The sequence below is a fragment of the Suncus etruscus genome, chromosome 19, assembly GCF_024139225.1.
Source record: "Suncus etruscus isolate mSunEtr1 chromosome 19, mSunEtr1.pri.cur, whole genome shotgun sequence".
NCBI classification, from domain to species: Eukaryota; Metazoa; Chordata; class Mammalia; order Eulipotyphla; family Soricidae; genus Suncus; species Suncus etruscus.
In genome coordinates, this window is record NC_064866.1 from 39,150,165 (window position 1) to 39,156,135 (window position 5,971).

General features: G+C 42.6%; 1 non-coding gene across 1 annotated transcript; it reads left to right on the plus strand.

Moving 5' to 3' along the window:
- The first annotated feature begins 2,559 nt into the window (after nucleotides 1-2,559).
- Nucleotides 2,560-2,692, plus strand: LOC125997771 (small nucleolar RNA SNORA51). The gene has a single exon (XR_007491790.1). It is a non-coding gene; the product is annotated as a small nucleolar RNA SNORA51 (small nucleolar RNA).
- The last annotated feature ends 3,279 nt before the right edge of the window (nucleotides 2,693-5,971 follow it).

Consider the following 5,971-nt stretch of genomic DNA (forward strand, 5'->3'; position numbering starts at 1 on the left):
GTACCAGGGTAGAATCAGGTCACTGGGACCCAATGCTGCCTTCTTACGGCCTGGCAGAAACATACTAGTAGCAGAGCAACTGCTGAGAAGCTGGAGCTCTTGGTCTCCGAGAAGGTTTATGCAGATCTGAAAGGCCTGGCGGTGGTCATGTGGGTTTGTGTAGAGTGTGTGGATCACACACATTCCTTCATCCCAGGAACTCTTAGGAAGGCAAAGGCAGAGGGTGAGCCCATACTCATGGCTTCCACCACCATCTGTGTTTGTCCCACAGTGGCTGCCTTTCCTTCTGGAGAGGATGGTGAGCAAACCTAATTGCTGTCATCACAATTCAGCTCTAACATGCTGTACCTCTGCAACATTGGCCAAGTGGCTAAGCATCTCTGAGACGGTTTCCTTGCATATTAAAATGGACGAGGGGGCTGGGAGATAACACAGTACTTGAAGGGCATCATATTTCTGACCTTGGTTCAATCCCTGCAATGCCCCTCCCCCAAAATCCCTGGGAGTAGCCCTAAAGGGCTATGAGCCTCCTGAGCATCATTTGGGAGATCTCCACCTCTTTTAAAATAGAAGAACTGCCTCTTGTAGCTGGATTATTGGGAGAATTTGGAATGGATTCTGCACCTAGAATGTCTGCCATGCATGATAGTTAATGCAATGATATGCCACAATCTGCCAAACTCTGGCACAGATTTTTTTTGTTGAAGGTCACTGAAAATCTGAGTCTCTAGGGAAAAATCCTTTGCCACCAAATCATGGAGTTAAAGCTCTGCAGCCTCCTTGGCTTCCAGCCACTGGGAAAGGTTAACTCTGTAAATGTTGTTTGAGATGCAAAAACCTCTCCTTTGCCTTTCCCTTCCCAAAGACATCCTTTCTGGGGCAGACACAAGGAACTCATCAGACAGTCGAAGGAGGGAACCGAGCCTTTTTAACAATTGAGACACAAAGGGAGAAAAAAAAAAGAGCCTGAAATTAAATCCAGCAATTAAGTTCTAATTGCTCTATTACTTCACTTCGTGGCTAGGTGCCAGGATTGGGAGTCTCGGGCCCACAAATGGTGTTTTTGTGCAAACTTGGATGGAGGGGGATGAGGAAAGGGGGCTAAAGAGGTGATATCTGGGGGAAAGGAAAACAAAGACATTTATATATGAAGGCATCTTGCCAATAAGCTGATGCCAAGGTTCTGATTGGCAGGGCTGTAGGCGGGACTGAGGAACTTGGGGTCTTTTCAGAAAGAAAACCAGTAAATACACTAACCTCTGGGTTTTCTTTAAGCAAGGCACCATGCTAGCCCAGGGTGGACACACGGTTCTCATTTGTAGAGGGAATCCCCTCTGCAAAACAAGTAGAAGAGACCCCAAGTAAGAACTGAATAGTGGTCTCTGTTTAGACTAAGGGAAGCGGTCCAGAAAAAAGACCAAGAATAGGGATTTTTCTGCAGACCAGGTATTTGAGGGTGTTTTTATGCTAGTTCTAGGCAAAGAACCATGGAGTCTGTAGGCCAAACTCTCTGCCAGGAAAATAGAGCCTAGGAAGTAGTTTGCAATGGTCAGATTGCTCTCTGCATCATTTCTGAGCTTTGTGGGAAAGAGAAATGCTGTTTTCAATCCTTTGGTTTCAGTTTCAGCTTCCCATGCACTCATCCACTCTCTTACTCACTCATCCACTCATTTATTCATTCGTTCATTTATTCACTCACTTGCTCCTTTCATGCCTCAGTTGGAAATTTTCTTTATTTACTAATTTTTCAGCTATCTACAGACCACCTAACTCATACATGTTGCTCAGCAATAATTTTATAAAGAATATGATGGATCTTTTTTAAAAAATAACTATTTATTAACTGACTGATTCTGGGCCACACACAGCAAAGCCCAGGGGTCACGCCTGTTTCTGCACTCCGAGGCGATTGCCTCTGGCAGGTCGGGGGATCACATGAGATGCCAGGAATTAAATTTACTCCCTCTTGGTTTGGCCTCATGCAAAGTAAATGGCCCACCACTGTTCTATCTCTGGCCCCTATGATGGATCTTGCCCATGAGTATAAAGTAAGACTACTTTGCTACTCAGTTCAGGCTATATGAAATGTCATAGCCTGGGTTACTTGAAAAATAGTTTTCTCCCTCACAGTTAGGATCAAAGACTAAGGGGTCAGTCAGTTAAATTCCTATTGAGACCCATCCTAATAAGCTGTGTATGGTAGAGAGGGAGAGGACCTGAGTACTCTCATATGTTTTCTTCTAAGGAACCTCATCTCACCCTCCTGGACTTATTTCCAAAGGTTTTATCTTTGAATATTGGCCCAGAGTGCCTTAGAGTTAGCTCATTAGATGTGCAGGAAGCAAGTCTGAGTTTGATCTATAGCTCCTCATGGTCCCTGAGCACCATCAAGACTGGGGAGGAAGGACACTTGGGATATTGGTGATTGGAATGTTGCACCGGAGAAGGATTATATATATATGTGTGTGTGTGTGTGTGTGTGTGTGTGTGTGTGTGTGTGTGTATTTTATGTACTTTATGTATCTATATATACATAAAAAATAAAAAAAGAAAAGATAAGGCCTCCCAATGCTTACCACAGGTTGTATTCTTTACACTGACTGTATAGAAAGAGGAGGTACAGTAAATGCACCCTATATACACCTCAATCCAGGCCTTTTGCCTGGTCTGTATTGTGAATTGGGGGACAAAAAAAAAAAAAGGAAAAAGAATAAGCTTCATATACAGAGCTAGAGTAGCTCCCAAGCACTGCTAGTTATGGCCTGAAACACACACACACACACACACACACACACACACACACACACACACACACACACACACACACACACACACACACTTTAGGGATTAGCACCTGATGGTATGGATTGGTATGAGGTAAAAAACAACATAGTCCATAACACTTAATATGTGCCAAGTGCCTACAGTTTCTCAGTAAACCTCCTAGCATATCTGTGGTGCATATGACTATCATTTCCATTTGCAGATAAAGAAATACATAAGAGAGTTTGTACCCCCTTCTGCAATATCAGAGAGTGAAGCAATATAGGAGATCAACGACTGGAACTCAACTAAGTTTTGTTTTGTTTTGTTTTTGAGCCATACCTAGAGATGCTCAGGGGTTACTCTTGGCTCTATTCTCAAGAATCACTTCGAGCAGTCTCCGTGGATGATTTGGGATGCTGAGACTGCACATAAAGCAAGGACTGTGCATAAATAAAGCACAGGTTGGCTGCAGATAAAGCAAGTACCTTACCTACCTTACCTGTTGTATTCTTCTTACTTTAGTTCCCATTCTCCACAACTGATAGAGAAGCCTATGACCTTTTTACGTCCTTGAGTTTGAAACTAATTATCATCTAAAAGCATTTTAACCGCATCAGCAGTGACAAAGCACATGATATCCTCGGCAGAACAGTTCTCTCTCCCATCAAAGGAAGAAAGCAGAAATAAAATGGAATAAAAGAGGAGGATCTCTGGCTAACGCTGCACCAGGGGGTTGGGTGGACTCTACTGATTTGGGCTCAGCAGCTGGCATGGCAGCCGCAGGGTGTCCTGGGCTGGCACCAGCTGAAATGCTGCCACGTCACAAGAGTGTGCCAGAATCAGACTTCAGTGGGCTGCCAAGAAGAAAAATTGCTCGGGAGGGAAATTCCATATTTTATGTTGCAGCCAACACAAATGCTCCGGAACTCTAACTATAAAATAAATCAAATGCAGGCGTAAGAACTGCCTGCATAGTTCAGAGGAAGCTTTCGGGCCAGAGCCACAGAAAGGAAGCAGTGAGGGACGATGAGACTCTCTGTCTACCCCCACCCTCATCTGGCCTCCCCTGCTCCCCCCATATTATTGCAGCTTCTCTGGATGCAGCTGATGATCTGCCAGCACACACACACACACACACACACACACACACACACACACACACACACACACACACACACACACACACACACACACACCCTGTCCTCCCAGATGCTCTTTCTCTGCTTGTCCACCTGGCAAGCTCCATCTGCAAGAGCATGCTTGAGAATTATTTCCCCAACTACATTCTTCCCCAAGAAAATGTATTGCTCCCTCTGCTCTGGCCAGCCCTGAGGGCACCATATTTAAGATCACAGGCTGAGCCTGACCTGGGGTGACTCCCATCTCTAGTACTTTCCTTGCACAACAGGCCCAACTCCTAGAATCTTGGTCTTTTCTGTGTGCTGATTTGCCTCTCACCAGGTTGGCTTTCTTGGTAAGTAATTCTGAAAGTCTGATTTGGTATCAGGCATTGTGCTAAATGGGCACTGATGAGACAGACTCTCTCTGACACCCTTCAACCCTAACTTTCAAAAGACTGCTCTGGCTTCTGCTCTAGACCATATTTTATCCGCTGTACCATCCCCAACCCCACTGACCTAGCATCTTTATCTGGGCTAGAGACATTATCATTCTAACCATAATATATGAACTCTAAATATGTTACTGGGTTCCCTTTCCCACTGTAGCATGCTGTATTAGGAGGTTCCATCATTGCAATTATTTTTATTTTCTTATATATATATATATATTTTAAAAAATCTTTATTTAAGCACCTTGATTACAAACATGATTGTAGTTGGGTTTCAATTATAAAAAGAACACCTCCCTTCACCAGGGCAACATTCCCATCACCAATATCCCCAATCTCCCTCCCCGTCCTCTCCTGGATATGAGACAGGCATTCTACTTCTCTCACTCATTAACATTGTCACCATAGTTGTCAGTGTAGATATTTCTTTAACCACTCTTTGTAGTGAGTTTCATATTGTGAGCCAGTTCTTCCAGCTCTCATCTCTATTGTCTCTGGGCATTATTATATCTTCCTTAAGACCCATAGATGAGTGAGACTATTCTGTGTCTCTTTCGCTCCCTCCTTGCAATTATTTGTGATGCTGATACTTGTGTCCTGCTCTCATGATAAATTTTACTGAAGTACCAACATTTTAAGTGCCACCAGAACACTTGGGCACACTTCATCATAGTAGTAATCCTTCCTGAGAACCTATTGGTTGCGAGCATTAATTTAGAGACTTACATTATGATTAAAAAAATTGAAAAAGAAATAAACAGAGGACTTTTTAGTGTGCATTGGGGTTTCACCAAGACTACATTCCATTGTTCCAGATGGAACAACTTGAAGATCAACAAAGATCATTTTTGTGGTAAGCTTCATATCATGGGCTGGTTCTTTCAGCCCTCATCTCTATTGTATCTGGGTATTATTGCTAAACTGTCATATTTTTCTTAAATCCCCCTTTGACTTATTTCACTCAACAGAATATCTTCAAATTTACCTATGCATAGGCAAATTTCTTTCTTTTTTTTTTTCAGGTTAAAGTCTTTATTTTAATTTTCTTTCTTTCTTTTTTTTTTTTTTTTAGTTTAAACACCTTGATTACATACATGATTGTGTTTGGGTTTCAATCATGTAAAGAACATCACCCATCACCAGTGCAACATTCCCATCACCAATGTCCCAAATCTCCCTCCTCCCCACCCGACCCCCCTGCCTGTACTCTAAACAGGCTCTCCATTTCCCTCATACATTCTCATTATTAGGACAGTTCAAAATGTAGTTATTTCTCTAACTAAACTCATCACTCTTTGTGCTGAGCTTCCTGAGGTGAGCTGGAACTTCTAGCTCTTTTCTCTTTTGTGTCTGAAAATTGTTATTGCAAGAATGTCTTTCATTTTTCTTAAAACCCATAGATGAGTGAGACCATTCTGCTTTTTTCTCTCTCTCTCTGACTTATTTCACTCAGCATAATAGATTCCGTGTACATCCATGTATAGGAAAATTTCATGACTTCATCTCTCCTGACAGCTGCATAATATTCCATTGTGTATATGTACCACAGTTTCTTTAGCCATTCGTCTGTTGAAGGGCATCTTGCATAGGCAAATTTCATGACTTCCTTTTTTTACTAAGAAGAGCTAAATCTGA